We start from the raw sequence: 19905 nt of genomic DNA on the forward strand, positions 1-19905 counted from the left end.
TCAATGAAAGAGGGGGAGCCCACTCTTGAACCCAAATCCATAGCTTCTGACCTAATATTATTTTCAGTAGTTTGAGGGGCTTTCAGTACATCTTCTTTCAAGTCCTGGAATCCCAGAGAAGGTGATGGGGCAGGGAAGTTTCAAGTCAGAACTCTGAAGTTTTAACTATAGCTTCCAACAAGGCGGCTCTTATCTGTGCTGTAGTTTGGAATTTCATATTATAATTCATTTGAAAAAGGAAGCAGGGATCTTCCCCTTTAAAAAATCTTGTAAAGAAATCAGCCTGTAACAATGTAAAGCAATGACTTTCCTTCTCCCCTACCCTTTTTTAATTGCTGATACTATGTACAACCTTGTTAACCAATTTGTGGATGTGAGTGTGTGTTGGTTTTCATTCCCATGTGTGAGTTTGCAGCATAGTTTGGATATTTTTGCTTAAACACAAAAACAAAGATGCAGTTACAAATGCTTTAACTTTGTTGGTTGTAGCATTAGTATCAATAATAGGCTAATGTCCTCAAATTATTAATGGAAATAAGCATAGCCTGGGGCTGGCTGACTTGAAAAAACAGTGTGCATTGTATATTGAAAAGAGTGTGGAATTTAGAGTCACACTCTGCCTTGAACTTCATTCTGGTATGACCTTGTGCTTATTACCAAATTTCTCTCAGGCTCTGTTTCCTCATTTGTAAAACAGCAGCATAAAAACCAACTTCACAGTGATGTGAAAACTAAATAAGAGAATGTACATAAAAAGATCTGACATATTTGGGGTTGCTAACTGATGCTCCATTTTTATTGGTATTGATGGATCAAATTCTTGAAAGTAATGATAGCCTCTGTGAGATTTACCTACAGAGGCCTTTGTGGCAGCCAGAGCGCTCCGTGTCAGCCTGGCCCTCAAGAATAAAACAGCACTCCCATAGCAAACATTTTGACAGGCCCACAGCAGGTTTGCCCTCACGTTTAAGACTACACTTGAAATGGTGGCTTGAAAGGCCTGGAGCATCCATAGCACAAAAGAAAAATCTTTACACTGACACTGACTTTTCCATTATTCACTTTTACTGATCATGACATGAGGTCCAGAGACTCGTGTTGGAATGCATGACATTTTCTTTTTTTTTTTTTTTTTCCTTCAGCTTTTAAGTTCCAGGGTACATGTGCAAGATGTACAGGTCTGTTACACAGGTAAACGTGTGCCATGGTGGTTTGCTGCAGAGATCAACCCACCATCTAGGTATTTAGCCCAGCATCCATTAGCTATTTATCCTGATGCCCTCCCTCCCCACGCCCCACCCCCTTCAAGTCCCAGTGCATGTTGTTCCCCTCAATGTGTCCATGTGTTCTCATCATTCAGCTCCCGCTTATAAGAAAGAACAGAATGTATTGTATTTTCAGACACATTTTGGGGGACAGCAAATACACCTTCTCCCAAAGATTTGAACAAATTCAGTTGTTCAAGTTTTGGACACCCATAAACCAGTGCTAGTGATGAAATCCCACCCTATAGGAACTACTTAAAAGGTAATTTTCAAAACAAAAGCTGACCTTGAGGGAAAAAAAAAACACTTATTTTAGAATCCCCTTTTTAAGAAACTGGAAATGATTTTAAGACTCCCTTTTTAAGCTGTTTGCCCTCTTGAGACCAAAAAAAAAAAAAAAGAATAGAACGTGTATAAAAAGTCCATGGAAAATCAAAAGCCTCTTAACAATTGCCTTCCAAAATACACTCTTATATTTCTGCTTTAACAAACAGAATTACTATTGACCTTATGACTAATTATTCAATGAACTCATTTCAGCCTTCACTGTAACACTGATGAGAAAAAGAATACTAGTAGTATGCTACCTTGGAATGAACATTTGTCCCCACTACAAACAAAATTTAAGAAGTCAATATTTGGGTTCTCCTAACAATAGAAAGAAAAATCAGCAAGTTAAATTTTTTAAAAGCAATTTTCTTTGCATTTCTTGGAAATCACATCTCTATCAATAAGAAGACATTATAACACTTTATCTCTTTCTGTCTTAAGGAATGTGTACGCCAGCTTATGGCTGTGGCGAACTGGAGTTGTAATACCCACGGCTACCAAGAGATGGCGATGGGGCACACCAGCGCTCAGGATTAGTGGGTGGCTGCCATCTGGAACTGACTCATGTTTCTTTGCCTCATTGACTCTTGATCTTGTTTCAGAATGATCATTTTCCACGTTCCCTCTTACCCTTTTATATTTTAGTTCTGTAGTTTAATTATTTAATTCCATAACGGCATCATCTAATTCAGGGACCTTGGTATTAGCTCTGAAAAGCAGTTTTGGGGGATTCATTTGGCCTGAAACGCCACATAAAATGTGATTTTATTATGTGTGATGAGGATTACTATGATTAGGGTGGACCATTTTCAAAAACAAATTAGTTCAACGTCAAGGAAACAGAGGCCTGACGCTGGCTCTTTCCTCTTTAGAGCCCTTGGGCTCCAGTAAAACCGTCCACTGCACATGTTTTATTTATTTATTCGAGTCAGTTAATCATTTCTGTTTTTAAATTTGAGGAAAAAAGTCATCATGCTACAGCATGGTGTAGTGAAAATAGATTTGCATAGGACATCAGGAGACCTGGAGTCTTCTCTGAGCTTTTCTACCCACTATTTACTTGTGTAAATTATAGGAAATCACCTATTTTGGACTCATTATCCCTGTTTATAAAGCAAGGGTATTGGATTGAGTACCTTTTACTTTTTCATTTGCATAAAGCATTTAAAGATTCTATGGAATTAAAAACCTTACTGCTATGTCATAGAGTCAAAAATTGTTTTATTTACCCTTTAGAAAGTCTCGTAGAAATATTCAAACTGCAAACATTTTAGCAGTCCTGAGAAACAGGAATGGAACATGCCAAAGTAAAATATTTAGAAGACTCTCTGATAGCCAGAGATGGGACAGAGGCACCAGTAAACACTGGAGAAATCCCCTATCCCAGAGAAACAAGAACTCAAGGTCAAAACCACGTAAGAATCTTTTGGACAAGCATGAGTTTGATTACCTTCCTCCTTAGCAAACCTGCATATGAGAACTCCTCAAGGTTTGCTCTTAATCACACACACATGAGAATTAGCCATGATGGGAAGCATCATGTCAGTGATACTGAAATAAAATAACAACATCTGTTGCTATGGGTATATACCTGTTCCACTACACTCCTTCTCCAGGTTGCCACATGTAAACTGCTAAAATTGTACTACTAGGGTTTCCTTTTGCTTCTTTTATTCTGACCTTAGAGATCCTCCTATAAAATATTTGACTGGAGACCTATATCAAACTCCAACATAATTCAATGTGACTTATTAATTAAAACTGAGAGAACAACTCTGCTTCTGCAATGCTGAAAAAGCAAAGAAAACTATTCTTTAGTTCAAAAAAAGGAGGTAATCAATTTCCTGAATATTCAAGGGGTAACTTCTTGTGAAAGAGAGTAAATGTAATTTAGAAAAAAGGAAATTAATTTGGAAGTACTTGATTTGCATTCTTGAGAAAATTCTAGGGACCATTTGGGTCTATAACACTAGACCAAAGCTGTCATGAGACCGTAAATCTAAGAATATACATAACTGAATACATATATAAAGAGAGAGAGAGAAATATATAGTTAGATACTTTGTGGGAGACAGTGAACAGCAGACGGGATGTAGCAGAAAACTGAAACATTTGAGCTGTAAACAAACACAAGGAATTTCCCTAGCACGCAAACAAACCTAAGATGGCAAAGGCAAAGGAAGAGAAGGGAAAGGGAAGAAGAGAGGAAGGGAGGAAGAGGAGCAGAGAGAAGAAAAGGAAACAAGGGAGAAAGTGGACAAGATATAGAGACAAGACCTTGAATTGGTTTATGCCTTTCTCTCCCATTACCAGCCATCTCAAACATTACCTTATATTAATATCCAACCAATTATTTGTCCCATCGAAACCAGTCCGTTTCTTGCTTTATGCATTTTCTAATGCTTTTATTCTCTGCTCAAAAAACCCTTCTCTATTTTATTCCCTTCCTTTCCATCCCAACACTGACGAGTTAAATCTAGTTCATCTGTCAAAACTCCCCTCAATTCCTTTTTGAATGAATGAATGCATGATCTAATTACTGATGATGGTGTTGTTAGTTACAATGCATTTGCCTGTAGCCACACAATAAAAAAGAATATATTTTAGACTAGATAGTACTGAAATTATTTTCATTTTACTTTTTATAATTATAAAAGTAATTTCTAATGTTATACAAAAAATAAAGTTATTTAGTCCCCACCATTCAAAATAACCAGTTATTGGTATCCTTCTTTAAATATTTTACTGTGCATATTCTTTAATACAAAGAGAACTGTTTTTACTTTTTTGACTGACATATTGACTTATTATTGGCATGCAATAAGTTATACACATTTAAAGTGTACCATTTGATGAGATTTCATGTACCTTTGAAACATCACCACAATCTAGATAATGAATATCAATATCCTCCTCAAATTTTCCTCATTCTTCTTTATAATCCCTCCCTCCTACTCCATATTTACCTCCAACCCCCATCTCCAGACAGCCATTCATCTTCCTTTTCTCACCATAGTTTATTTTACATTTTCTGGAATTTAATACAAATGGTATAATACAGTATATACTTTTTTGTCTGGCATCTTTCACTCAGAATAATTATTCTGAGATTTATTCATGTTGCAGCATATATCAGTAATTTTCTCTTTTTATTGCTGAGCAATATTCTGTTGTATGAAAACATTACAGTTTATCTATTCACCAGTTGATAGATGTAAGGATTGTTTCCAGTTTTTGGCTATTACAAATAAAGAATGAAGCAATGAAGATTTATAAATGAGCCTTTGTAAGGATATATGTTTTCATTTCTTTTTTGTAAATAAATACCTAGAACAGGAGTGGGTGAATGATATGATAGGTGTTCAATTTTTAAGAAACTGCCAGACTGTTTTCCAAAGTGATTGCACCATTTCTCCATTCCCACCAGCAAAGTGTGAGTGTTCGTGTTCTTCTTTGCCAATTCTCGTGATGGTCAGTCTTTTAAATTCCAACCATTCTAAAAGTATATAGTAGTATCATATTACAGTTTTAGTACGCATTTCCCTAATTAATTCTGATGTTGAGCATACTTTATGTGCATATTTGCTATCTGTATATCTTCTCTAGTGACATATCTGTTCAAATCTTTTGTCCATTTTTAATTGGATTCTTTTTTATTATTTAACTGTTCTTTGTATATACAGAATACAACTTTTTTACAAGGTATATGATTGGCAAATAATGTCTCTCACTGTGTAACCTGTGTCTTCATTCTCTTAATAGTGCCTTTTGAGCTACAGAAGTTTTTAATATTGATAAAGTTCAGTTTATCAATTGTTTATAAATTGTGCTTTCACTGCTGTTATATAAATAACTTTTACCTAGCTGAAGATCACAAAGGTTTTCCTCTGTGTTTTCTTCTAGAAATGTTATAGCTGTAGGTTGCACATTTAGGTCTATTATCCATTTTATATTCATCTTTATGTTGTAAAATATAAGCTGAAATCTGTCATTTGCATATGAATATCCAGATTTTCCAGCACCATTTATTGAACATACTATTATTCCTCCACGAAATTTGCCTGTGCCAAAAATTAATTGTTCATATGCGTGTGGGTTTATTTTTGAAGTGTCTATATTGTTCCATTAATCTATCTTGATGCTGATACCCCACTATCTTCCATACTGCAGTTTTATGATAAGTCTTAAAGTATTCTTTGTCCTCCAATTTTGTTCTTTGTTTTTCAAATTTGCTTTGGCTATTCTAGGTCCTTGGCTCTTCCATATGAATTTTATAATCAATGTATCAGTTTCTACAACATACAGAAAGCCTTCAGAATTTTCACTAGGAATGCAATGAATCTATAGATCAATTTGAGGAAAATTGACATTTTGCCAATATTAAGTCTTCTGAACCATTACTTCTAGTTATCTATTTATGTCTTCTTTCATTTGTTTCAACATTGTTTTGTAGCTTGCAGTGTAGAGGTCTTTTGCATCTTTTGGCAGATTTATCCCTAAGTTTTTACGTTTATATTGCTATTATAAACTATATTATTAAAAAATTTCAGTGATTTATTTCCAATAATTTGCTTCACTATGTAGAAATATAATTGTTTTGTATGTTGATCTTGCATCCTGGAATCTTGGTAAACTCACTTATTAGTTCTTGTAATTTTTTGTGTATAGATTCCGTTAGAATTTCTACAAAGATAATCGTCTGCAAATAGTTTTACATCTTCTTTACCCAGATGGATGTCTTTTAGTTCTTTTCCTTGCCTTATTTCACTGACTCGAATTGCCAGTATAATGTTAAATAGATTTAATGAGAGTGGACATTCTAGTTTTGTTTCTGATCTTACTGGGGAAGCATTCAGTCTTTTAACCATGAAGCATGATAGATGTTTCATAGATGTGATTTATTGAGAAAGTTCCCTTCTATTTCTAATGTATTGAGTTTTTATCGGGAAATGGTAGATCTTGTCAAATGTTTTTTCTGGGTCCATGGAGATAATCATATATTGTTGGGTTTTTTAAATTTTTTACATAATAAATTATATATAATGATTTCTACACATTAAAGCAGACCAGGATTCTTGTGACAAATATCACTTGATCTTGATCTTGTATATATTGTCGATGTCAATTTACTAAAATTGGGTTAAGAATATTTGCATCTCTGTTCTTAAGAGATACTGGTTGGAAGTTTTCTTTCTTAGTAAGTATGTGCCTGCTTTTGGTATCAGGATAATGCTGGTTTCATTGAATAAGTTGGAAAATATTGTCTCTTCTTAAATTTTCTCCAAGAGTTCATAGAGAATTGCTATTATTTATTTTTAAATTTTTGGTAGAATTCATTAAGGAACCCATTTAAACCTAGACTTTTCTTTGTGGGGATAATTTAATCATACGTTCAATTTGATTACTAAATATAGGGCTATATTGGTTATCTTTTTCTTCTTGGGTGAGCTTTGTTAGTCACATTTCTCAAGAAATTTTTCCATTTCATCTAAGTTGTCCAATTTATTGGCACAAAGTCGTTAGTAGTATTTCCTTATTATCCTTTGCATATTTACAGAAATTGTAGCAATTTTGCCTCTCATTTCTGATACTGGTCATTTGTGTCTTCTTTTTTTCTTATTGGTCTGGATTAGACTTTTTTTTTTTTTTTTTTTTTTTGAGACAGTCTTGCTCTGTCGCCAGGCTGGAGTGCAGTGGTGTGATCTTGGCTCTCTGCAACCTCCAACTCCCTGGTTCAAGTGATTCTCTTGCCTCAGCCTCCCGAGTAGCTGGGATTACAGGCACATGCCACCACGCCCAGCTAATTTTTTTGTATGTTCAGTAGAGACAGGGTTTCACCAGGTTGGCCAGGATGGTCTTGATCTCCTGACCTCGTGATCTACCTGCCTTGGCCTCCCAAAGTGCTAGGATTACAAGTGTGAGCCACCACGCCCAGGCTGGAATGGAGTTTTATCAATTTTATTGATCTCAATAAATCAACTTTTGATTTAATTGTTTATTGGTTTTCTATTTGCAATTTTATTTATTTCTATTTTGATTTTTCTTATTTCCTTCATTTTACTTACTTTAGATTTCAGTCTTCTTTTTCTCCTTATGGTGGAAGCTGAGTTGTTGATTAGAGATTCCATCTTTCTTCTTTTCTAATATGTGCCTATCAGTCTATAAATTTCCTCCAAGAATGTGGCATCCCAGAGATTTTAATATGCTGTACTCATTTTCATTCAGTTCAAGATATTTTCTAGTTTCTCTTTTGATTTCTTCTTTGACCCATAGTTCCTTTAGAAGTACATTATTTAATTTTCAAATTTGGGGACTCTTACAGAAACCTTTCTGTTGTTGATAATTTTTTTGTTGTTGTTGTTTTTGTTTTTTTAAGACGGAGTCTCACTCTGTCGCCAGGGCTGGAGTGTAGTGGCCGGATCTCAGCTCACTGCAAGCTCCTCCTCCCGGGTTTAGGCCATTCTCCTGCCTCAGCCTCCAGAGTAGCTGGGATTACAGGCGCCTGCCACCTCACCCGGCTAGTTTTTTGTATTTTTTAGTAGAGACGAGGTTTCAAGGGTTAGCCAGGATGGTCTCGATCTCCTGACCTCATGATCCACCCGTCTCGGCCTCCCAAAGTGCTGGGATTACAGGCTTGAGCCACCACACCCGGCCTGTTGTTGATAACTTAATTCCCTTGTGGTCAGAGGACATACTTTGCATCATTTGAATTCTTATAAATTCGTTGTGACTGACGTTATGGTTCATAATATTATCTATCTTGGTAAAACTTCCATTGTAGTTGAAAAGAATGTATATTCTGCTGTAGGTGGGTAAAGTATTCTGTGAATACCAATTAAGCCACATTGATTGATAGTGTTATTTAAATCATCTATATCCTTACTGATTTTCTCTCTACTTATTCTATCAATTATTCAGAGAGGGTTATTAAAATTTCCAACTAAAGTCATAGATCTATCTATTTTTCCTTGCATTTCTATCAGTTTTTACATCAATTATTTTGAAGCTCTGTTATTAGGTGCATAAACATTTAGGGCTTTTATTTGCTCCTAATAAACTGACCCTTTACTATTATAGAATTACTTTTTTTATACCTGGTAATATTCTATGCTCTGAAATCTACTTTATTTGGTATTAGAAAAATCTTCCTAGCTTTCTTTTGATTAGCATTAACTTGATATGTCATTTTCATTCTTTTACTTTTAACCCACTTGAGTCTTTATATTTAAAGTGTGTTTATACACAGCCTTGAGTGGAGAAACTTCAAGATGGCTACCTGGATACACCCAGGGAATCTCTGAGGCATGGAAGGAGAGGGAAGGTAAGCATCTGGCCTGGCCAGGACTGAGAACAGCTCAGTGTCAGAAGAAACTCCCCAGTGCAGAGAAAAGGTTAGCAAAAATCCCTAGGACTCCAAATTCCCACAGACTCCTGCAATCCTAGCCACAAGAGAGACCCTCAGCCCTCATGGTCCCTGAGACTAGTATATGAAGCTGCCTAGAGTTCATACCAGGGCATTGTTCCAGAGATGTAGTTCATGCTGGATCCCACACACTCCCCAGATCCAAGCAGCTGCAGCACACAGTCATTTTAAGAGCCCAGTCCCCACCAGATGACATCCTGCCCTGGGGCCCAACGGCCCCTGAATTTCCACATCCATGGAGCCCCACTGATATTTCCTCATATCAACCAAGAAGTCTGGCTGGACCCAGCATTGCAGCCAGGTCCCCAGCATTCTAGCCCATGCGGTGTCCTACACCCCAGGGAATGGCAGTGCAGTGCACCAGGGAAGCTTTCTCCAGGACAAAGGGAGCTGAAGCATGTACCCCCCAGAGCCTGAGAGCCACCTTCCTGGGGGTGCTGCCACTGACAGCAACCCTGCATCCCCAGACACAGACACCCTAAGCATGCATGTGCTTTCAGCAGGCTTGCAGACTGGTCTGTCTGGGAGCCTTTCCGGGGCCTGAGGACAAGCCTGTCCTCACCACTGCCACCACCATGACCACATCATCTAGGGACCTACACATCAATATTGCTTGCCACTTTGGGTGCTTATGTGCACCATCAGCAGGCTTCAGGACAGGTCTGCCCCACCTGGCATCACTCCCCGCACTAGCACTGTCAGGGAACTTGGAGATTAATCTGCTCTACCCACCACTGACCTTACTGGAGGGAGAGACTCCAATACAATGACAGTTGGGAACTTCAACACCCCACTCTCCACATTGGACAGATAATCTAGACAGAAAACCAGCAAAGAAACATTGGATTTAAACTGCACTTTAGAACACATAGACCTAACATTTATAGAACATTTCACCAAACAGCCACAGAATACACACTCTTCTCATCAGCACATGGAGCATTCTCTAGGATAGACCATATGCTAGGCCACAAAATGAATCTCAGAAAATTTTAAGCATCAAAATCCTATCAAGTGTCTTTTCAGATCACAATGGAATAAAACTAGAACTCAATAATAAAAGGAAATTTAGAAATACGTGAAATTAAACAACATGCTCCTGAATGGCCATTGGGTCAAGGAAGAAATTGAGAAGGAAATTTAAAAAGTCTTGAAATAAATGAAAGTAAAAATACAACATACCAAAATCTGTGGAATACAGTAAAAGCAGTGCTAAGAGGGGAGTTTATAGCAAAAAAAATGCCTATGTCAAAAAAGTAGAAAGATTTCAAATAAACAATCTAGTGATGCACCTCAAGGAACTAGAAAAACAAGAACCAAACCCAAAATTAGTAGAAAGGAATAATAAAGATGAGAGCAGAGCTAAATGAAATAGAGACTAAAAAAATGCAAAGGATCAATGAAATGAAGTTTTTTAAAGATAAATAAAATCAATAAACTGCTAACCGACTAATGAAAAAGAGAGAAGACCCAAATAAATAAAATCAGAAATGATACAGGAGGTATTACTCCTAATACCACAGAAATACAAAGAATCATTACATACTATTATGAAAAACTATATGCTGGCAAATTAGAAAACCTAGAGAAAAATGATGAATCCCTGGATACACACAATCTACCAGGACTGAACCAGGAAGAAATAGGAAATCTGAACAGGCTAATAATGAGTACAAGATTGAATGAGTAATAAAAAGTCCCCCAACAACAACAACAACAACAAAACTCAGGACCAGATGACTTTACTGACGAATTCTACCGAACTTATAAGGAAGAATTAACACCAACTTTTCTCAAATTATTCCAAAAATCTAAAGAGGAGGGAATTCTTCCTAACTCATTCTACAAAACCAGCATTACCCTGATACTGAAACCAAACAAGGATAAAACAAAAAAAGAAACCTATAGATCAATATCCCTAATGAACATAGCAAAAGTCCTCAACAAAATATACCAAACAAAATACTAGCAAACCAACAACACATCAAAAAGATAATGTACCATGATCAAGGGGGATTTATCCCAGGAGGCAAGGATGGTTCAACATACACAAATCAATAACTGTGACACATCATATAAACAGAATGGAAGATAAAAACCATACAGTATTCTCAAAAGATGTAGAAAAGGCATTTGATAAAATTGAACATTCCTTCATGATAAAAACTCTTTAACAAATTAGGCATAGTAGAAACATAGTAAAACATAATAAACATAATAAAAGTCACATGTGACAAACCCAGCTAATATCATAATAAATCAAGAAAAGCTGACAGAATTTCCGCTGAGAACTGGAACAAGACAACAATGCCCACTCTCACTACTCATACTCAACATAGTACTGAAAGTTCTAGCCGGAACAATCTTTAGCAAGAGAAAGAAATAAAAGGCATTTACATTGGAAAACAGAAAGTCAAATTGTCTCTCTTTTTATATGACATGATCTTACATATAGAAAAACCAAGACTACACCAAAAAACTCTTAGAACTGATCATGAAATTCAGTAAAGTCGCAGGATACAAAATCAACAAACAAGTATCAGTAGTATTTCTGTACACTAATAAGAAGCTAGCTGAAAAATAAATCAAGAAAGCAACCCATTTACAATAGCTACAAAAAATAACAAAATGTCTAGAAATAAGTTTAACCAAGAGGTGAAAGACCTCTAGAAGGAAAACTATGAAGCACTGATGAAGAAATTGAAAACGACACAAACAAATGGAGAGACACCCATGCTCATGGATTGGAAAAACTGATATTGTTACAATTAATCTCGAGACTATACTACTCTAAAGCAATCTACAGACTCAATGCAGCCCCCATCAAAATACCAATGACAGTCTTCACAGAAATAGAGAAAAACTTCCAAAATTCATATGAAACCACAAAAGACCCAAAATAGCCAAAGCAATCCCAAGCAAAATGAACAAAACTGGAGGGATTACACTACCTGACTTCAAAATATACTACAAAACTATAGTAACCAAATCAGTGTGGTACTATCATAGAAACAGACATACAGACCAGCAGAGCTGAACAGAAAACCCAGAAAGATATTCATCTATTTATAGCCAATTGATTTTTGAAAAAAGCACCAATAACATGCTTTGGGGAAAGGACACCCTCTTCAATAAATGATAATGGGAAAAGTGGATATCCACATGCAGAATAATGAAACTAGACCCCTATCTCTCACCACATACAAAAATCAATACAAAATGGATTGAAGACTTAAATAGAAAACCCAAAACTATGAAACTAACAGAAGAAAACACTGGAGAAATTCTTCAGAACATTGGTCTAGGTAATGATTTTATGGCTAAGATCTCAAAAGCACAGGCAACAAAAACAGACAAATGGGACTACATTAAACTAAAAATCTTCTGCACAGAAAAGCAAGCAATCAGCACAATAAAGAGACAACCTGCTGAATGAAAAAAAAAATTGCAAACTTTCTGGCAGGGGACTAATAACCAGAACATACAAGGAACCCAACTCAATAGCAAGAAAACAAATAATTCCATTAAAAAGTAGACAAAGGCTTCTTATGAAGCCTATGTTGGTAGAGACATCTGAGAGTATTGACTAATGCCAACAGCTTAAATGGGAAAAATAATAATAATAAAGTAGCCAAAGGATCTAAATAGACATTTCTCAAAAGAAGACATACAAGTGGCCAACAGATATATGAAAAAATGCTATCACGAATCATTAAGAAAGCACAATTGAAAACCACAATGAGTTATCATCTTGCTTTAGTTAGAATGGCTATTATCAAAAAGACAAAAAATAACAGATGCTGACAACGATGTGGAGAAAAGGGAACTTGTATACCCTGTGAGTCAGAATGTAAATTTATACAGCCATTATAGAAAACAATATGGAGGTTTCAAAAAAAAACTAAAAATAGAACTATCATGCAATCCAGCAATCATGCTATTATTTAACCAAAAGAAAGGAAATCAGTATATTAAAAAGACACCTGCTTCCCATGTTTATTGCAGCATTGTTCACAATAGCCAAGATATGGAATCAACCTAAGTGTTTATCCACAGATAAATGGATTTTTAAAATGTGGTCTACATCCACAATGGAATACTAGTCCACCATTAAACAAGAACGAAATCCTAAAAAAAAAAAAAAAAAAAAAAAAAAAAAAAGAACGAAATCCTGTCATTTGCAGCAACATGGATGGATCTGAAGGTCATTATGTTAAGTGAAATAAGCGAGGCACAGAAAGACAACTACCACTCACATTTTTCTCAGTCTGAGTGTCTGAGTTAAAAAGTTGATCTCATGGGGGTGAAAGTCCAACGGTAGTTACCAGAGGCTGGGAGTGGGGATGGGAGAAGAGAAATCAGTTAATGTGGGTACAAACACAAACAGAAGGAATAGGTTCCAGTATTCAATAGCATAGTGAAGTGATGATAGTTAACGATGATATATATTTCAAAATAACTAGATCTGAAATATTCCCAACACAAAGAAATGATAACTGTCCAAGGTGATGGATATCCTAAACACGCTGATTTCATTACACATTGTATGCATATATCAAAGTATCACATGTGCTCCATCAACATGTATAATTATTATATATCATTAAGATATTTTAAGTGTGTTTCTTATATGCAGCACAATTTTAATTTTTTTATTTCAATAGGTTTTTGGGGAACATGCGTGATTACATGAGTAAGTTCTGTCCAAGGTGATGGATATCTTAAACACTCCGATTTCATTACACATTGTATGCATATATCAAAATATCACATGTGCTCCATCAACATGTATAATTATTATATATCAATAAGAAATTTTAAGTGTGTTTCTTGTATGCAGCACAATTTTAATTTTTTTATTTCAATAGGTTTTTGGGGAACATGTGTGATTACACGAGTAAGTTCTTTAATGGTGATTTCTGAGATTTTGGTGCACCCCCTCACCTAAGCACTGTACACTGTACCCAATGTGTAGTCTTTTATCCCTCACACTCCTCCCATCCTTTCCCCAAGTCTCCAAAGTCCATTTTATCATTCTTATGCCTTTGCATCCTTATAGCTTAGCTCCCACTTATGAGTGAGAACATGTTTGGTTTTCTATTCTTGAGTTACTTCACTTAGAATAATAGTGTCCGATTTCATCCAGGTTGTTTTAAATGACACTATTTCATTCCTTTTTATGGCTGAGTAGTATCCCATGGTACATTTATACCCCAATTTCTTTATCCACTTGTTGAATGGTAGGCATTTGGGCTGGTTCTATATTTTTGCAATTGTGAATTGTGGTTCTTACATACAGCACAATTGAGTCACTGGTCTATCAATATGATTATATATTTGCCTTTACATAGAGTATGCAACATTGACATCCTATTGGTATGGTTAGGTTTAAGTCTACATTCTTGTTAATTTTTTGTCTATGTGTGACCCCTGTTCCTTAACCACCTTCTCCTCTTTTCCTGCCTTCTTGTGGATGAATTGAATGTTTTTATAACAATTTACCATCTTGTCAATTTATTAGTCACAACTCTTTACTTAACTGTTTTAGTGGTTGCTTTAGTATACATTTTCAAATTATCACAGTCTATCTTTAATTTTAATGTACCATTTAATACATAAGACAATTAGAATACTTTAATTTCTCTCTTCCTGATCTTCATGCTCTTGCTGTCATATATTTTAACTTTACAAAAAATATAAACTCCAGACTACATTGTGATTACCTTTATTTAAATACTTAGCTATTTTTAAAGAGACTAAAATAATAATCTAAAGTCAAACATACTTACTCATGTTACCATTTCTCGTGCTCCTTGGTCTTTTGAATAGATACATCTTTCCACCTGTATTATTTTCCTTCTACCTGAAGTTTTCTTTTAATATTTCTTGGCATGACAACCTGCTGTTGATAATGTCTTTTAGTTTTTGCATGTCTGAAAAGTCTTTATTTCATCATCAATTTTAAAAGCTATTTTCATTGAGTACAGAATTCCACACTTTAAAGATGCTGCACCATTGTTTTTTCACTTGCATTATTTCCAATAAGAAATCTGTTAGATTCTTATTTTTGTTTCTGTGTATATAATGCATCTTTTTTCCTTTCCTGGGTGCTTTGAAGACTGTTTTTTGTTTTTTGTTTTGTTTTGTTTTGTTTTGTTTTGTTTTTGTCATTGGTTTTGAGAAGTTGTTTGTTTGTTTGTTTTTATTTTTGTGGAGACAGAGTCTCGCTCACGTGCCCAGGCTGGAATGCAATGGTGTCATCTCGGCTCACTGCAACATTCATCCACCTGGTTCAAGCAATTCTCCTGCCTCAGCCTCCTGAGTAGCTGGGATTACAGGCATGAGCCACCACGCCCAGCTAAGTTTTGTATTTTTAATAGAGATGCTGCCCAGGGTTGTCTCGAACTCCTGAGCTCAGGCAATCTGCCCACCTCATCCTCCCAAAGTGCAGGGATTACAGGCGTGAGCCACCACACCTGGCTGGTTTTGAGAAGTTTATGATTTTCCTTGGAGTCATTTCTTTCATGTTTCTTATGTACATGGTTTCCTGTGTCCCTATCATTCTTTCGTATTTCAGAGATTTAAGCCTTTATTTCCTCAAATTTTTTTTTCTGTCCCTACCTATCTCTCCTCTCCCCAGTGGCTCAAATTATATGTATTGGGCTGCTTGAAGTTGTCCCATAGTTCACTAGTGCTCTCTTCTTCTTAAATCTCTTCTGTGTGTTTCATTTTGGAAATGTTCTGTTTCTGTATTTTTAAGCTTATCTCTCTTCTGCCACATCTAGTTTTCCTTAATTCAATCCAGTGTGTTTATCTCTTACACACTATAGATTTCATCTCTACAGGTTCAGTTTGGGTTTTTCTTGTATCTTCTATGTCATTACTTAATTTTTGAACATGTGAAATATAGTTAGAATAGCTCTTTAATGTTCTTGCCTAATAATTATAACATCTATCTCAGTTCTGGTTTTGATTGAATAAATTATCTCCTCATCATGGATAGTACTTTCCTGTTCCTTGGCATGCTTGATAATTTCTTCTTGGATTCTCCACATTGTGACTTCTACCTCATTTAGTGAATATTTTTGTGTTCCAATAAATATTCTGAGGCTTTGACTTGGAATGCAGCTAATTTACTTGGAACTAGTTTTATGATTCCAAGTCTTGCTTTTAATATTTGTTTGACAGGACTAGAGCCCTGGTCTAGAGCTAATGCTCAGTCTAGAGGTAACAATAGTAGGCTCTTTGTATTCATGGATTCCACACACACGGATTCAACCAACTGTGGATCAAATACATTTTTAAAAATTGCATCTGTGCTGAATATGAACAGATTTTTCCTTATCATTATTCCCTAAACAATAGAGTCTAACAACTTATTTACATAGCATTTACATTTGTAGGTATTATAAGTAATTTAAAGATTTAAAAGCATACAGGAGGATGTGCATAGATTATATGTAACTATTGCAATATTTTATTTGAAGGACTTGGGCCTCCACAGATTTTGGTACCTACAAGAGGTCTTGCAACATATCCTCTGTGAATATCGAGGGATGACTTTGTTCCTCACTACTGAGGCAAAATCCTGTATACTTTATCCAATGTCCCATGAGTCATGAGGTTTTCCAGTCTGTCTTTCAGAACCAAGTACTATATCCAGTCCTGTGTGTGTGTCAGATATCGTTCCCTCCATTTCCTTCAGGTGGTCTTTCCTTGGCTTTGTCTAATTTCCCTATAAGCATGTTTGCATATCCAGCTAAATACCTGAGGGTAATCCCTGAAGATCTCCAGATTTCTCCTTCTGTGCAGCTCTCTTTCTAGTACTCTGTCCTACAAATGCTATGCACCTTGGTTTCTCCAGACCTTCAGCTCTGTCTCCCAACTGCTTCTTTAACTCAGGGAGTCTGCTGGGCTGCAAGTGGGTTCACTGTCCCTGCACTGCAACCTAGAAGCTCTCTAAGACAATGAGCTGGGGGAATTTAAGAACTTATCTCTCAGGAATCACTGCCCTTCATTGCCTAATGTCCATCAACATTGGTTTATATATTTTATCTCTAGTTCTTTTTTTTAAGGTGGAAACACTCTAATATCTTAGTAGATAATAGAATAGGAATATGTAATTCACAAAGAGGAAATAAAAAACAGAGAAACTCATAAAAATATCCAACTATCCAATAATCAGAGAAATGCAATTTAGATCAAGACAGCAATCTCACAAATCAAAGTAATAAAAATTTAGAAAAATGGTAATATTTATTGCTGGTGAGGATTCAATTAAATGGACATTCATATGCTGCTGGGAATGTAGATTATATCATTCTGAACTTTGAGACTTACTTTTTCTAGTCAATATTTGATCATAAGCTGTTTCCCACAACAAACATCATTCCTAACCTATTTTTGTGTGTTGCTTCATAATATGTTGTGGCAATATATCACTTTTACCAAGCATTCCCTATTATTGAGCTTTTTTGGGTTATATTATTTCCAATTATAAATAATACTGTGATTGATATTTTTGCACATAAATCTTAGTTCACATTTCAAAGGGATTTTTTACAGGGATTTTTTTTTGTCTTGATACATATCACTCATTGTTTTCATGCTTTTTTGTCTTTGCTCTTGCTTCTGCCTCTGCCTAGAAGGTGGTGCTCTTGTAAAATTAACATCCAGAAATTCCTTCCCTATTTCAAATCGAAATCTGCCCTCTCAGTGAGTTCCTCCTTGCTAATTCCAGAGCAGACTGAAACTCTCCCTCTTAAATATACCCCCATGATCACATTTATCTTATTTGTTTACATGCTAATGTGTGCATGTATCTATAAGTTCCTTGAGGGCAAGGACTGTGTCTTTTCAACTCAAGCCCACAAATCTCTGATAATAATAAAAGCCCCACAATACTACTGAATGAAGCAATGGATAGTTAAAAGAGTGCAACTCAGGCAAACCAAAACAACAAGTGTTCATTCATTCAACTGGCATTTATTGAATACCTATGATGCACCATATGAAAGAAACTCAGACCTGATTTATACTAATTCACTCCTTTTAAATAACCATTTATTGTTCTCTAGTCATTTTTCTCATTAGCTTTGTTGAAGATGACTAATGATCACATAGAGATCTAATATTAAAATAGCACTATAATTGAACTTAGAAAGCTTTCAATCTGTCCTCATAGTGCAACCTCTGCCTAAACTTTTAAAAGCAGCTAGCTTTCCATGGCTATACATCTGTGTGATGGACTCCTTTTGACCCGTTCCTTCTCAGTCAACTGAGTTGGCTTGTCTCTGCTAAACAAGCACATCTCCAGACACTGCACCCACTCACAACCTCACAGGAAAACCAGAGTGTGTTTTCTTCCCCCATCTGCTTTATAATTTGTGGTGCCTGAGTGTGGAATCTGTCCCTGAAGAATTTAGAATTCTATTAGAATTATCAGTTCCTGGGCCAGGCACGGTGGCTCATGCCTGTAATCCCAGCACTTTGGGAGGCTGAGACAGGCGGACTGCCTGAGGTCAGGAGTTCAAGACCAGCCTGGCCAATATGGTGAAACCCTATCTCTACTAAAAATATAAAAATTAGCCAGGCATGGTGGCGCACATCTGTAATCCCAGCTACTTGGGAGGCTGAGGCAGGACAATTGCTTGAACCCGAGAGGCGGAGGTTGCAGCAAGCCAGGATCATGCCACTGCACTCCCGCCTGGGCGACAGAATGAGACTTCACCTCAAAAACAAAAGAAAGAAAGAAACTAAAAGAAAAAAAGAAATAGTAGTTCCCTCAAAGTAAAAGGTGAAACAACAAGAGTCCCTCCTGATAAGAGTCTTTCTGTCTTTCTGTACCTCCCCTCAGTTCCTCAAACTCCCTTTCCTCCATATTTGTAGGTGGTTACAATGTTGTGAGGAAGGTGTGATTTACAGGAAAATACAAATTTATTTGCATAAGTTCCTCTCTGAGTCAGGCTGAGCTAGAAGATTAACTTCTATGACAAGTGAAAGTTTCTAAGAGCCTGCTTCTAGTCTCTAGAGAGAAAATTGAGGGAAATCTATGGAGAGGTGTGAGCAGTACAAGCTTCAGCAGATAAAGCTTCAGCAGATAAAGATGGAAATGCAATTTCTGTAGAGAACCCTCATCAGGGGAAAGTGGTACATGTAACGCCTCCCCAGGATATGAAAGACCAAGGGAGGTTTGTTTTGTTTTGTTTCTGGAGGCCCGTCTGTGTAAGTTATTTGATCCATCCAATATCAACATATCAAGCACCCTTCTCACTGTCCAGCATGTCACCCTCAGGAATAAATACAGAACCAGCAATGGCAAAGATCTGCTCACCAGTCCAACACACCTCAACCAGGACAACCTACATGCATGATGAGTTCCTGAGCTCCTCCTCCTGAAGGAATCTGGAGGCACATAGAACGTTGTCAAATAAAAGTCCTAATTCAAGGCAGGTTTGTTTTGTAATATGCGGAAAAGTGTCTTGGAGTAATAAATGGTGCCTTGAAGTTACGGTAGAAGGCTTGGTTCGGCGTCTCTGGGTTTCAGTGACCTCATTTTAAGATGAAGGAGATGATAAGAAGGTCCCTTAAGACCTTCAAACTTTAGATCCTACAACTTGAATGTCTATGGCTTGCCCTAATCTGGAAGAGCTCAGTGGCTTCTTAAGAAGATGACAGGGCTTTAACCCTATAAATCTAGTTGCCAGGGCTTAATTCATGTAGGAAACTATTCATTCCCCATCAGCTACAGGCTTGGAGTCAGGTTGCAGATGCAATAATCACTCTGTTAGTAAGTTGGGCTCATGGTGCACGCCCCCAATATCAGCACTTGTGAGGCTGGGGTGGAATTTTTTTGCTCCTGTTCCAAGGTATTTGAATTAGAGTGCT

The 19905-nt window shown here is 36.4% G+C and overlaps 1 protein-coding gene and 1 non-coding gene across 2 annotated transcripts in view; one reads left to right on the plus strand and one right to left on the minus strand.

Annotated features, from left to right (window-relative positions):
- LOC117070258 (cytosolic carboxypeptidase 4-like) overlaps nucleotides 1-19905 on the minus strand; it is a 167934-nt gene that overhangs the window by 61972 nt on the left and 86057 nt on the right. The gene's annotated exons all lie outside the window — the stretch shown is intronic.
- On the plus strand, nucleotides 12562-12632 carry LOC117071878. The gene has a single exon (XR_004432607.1). It is a non-coding gene; the product is annotated as a small nucleolar RNA SNORD74 (small nucleolar RNA).

This window comes from Trachypithecus francoisi, unplaced genomic scaffold (genome assembly GCF_009764315.1).
Source record: "Trachypithecus francoisi isolate TF-2019V2 unplaced genomic scaffold, Tfra_2.0 Lachesis_group3, whole genome shotgun sequence".
NCBI lineage: Eukaryota > Metazoa > Chordata > Mammalia > Primates > Cercopithecidae > Trachypithecus > Trachypithecus francoisi.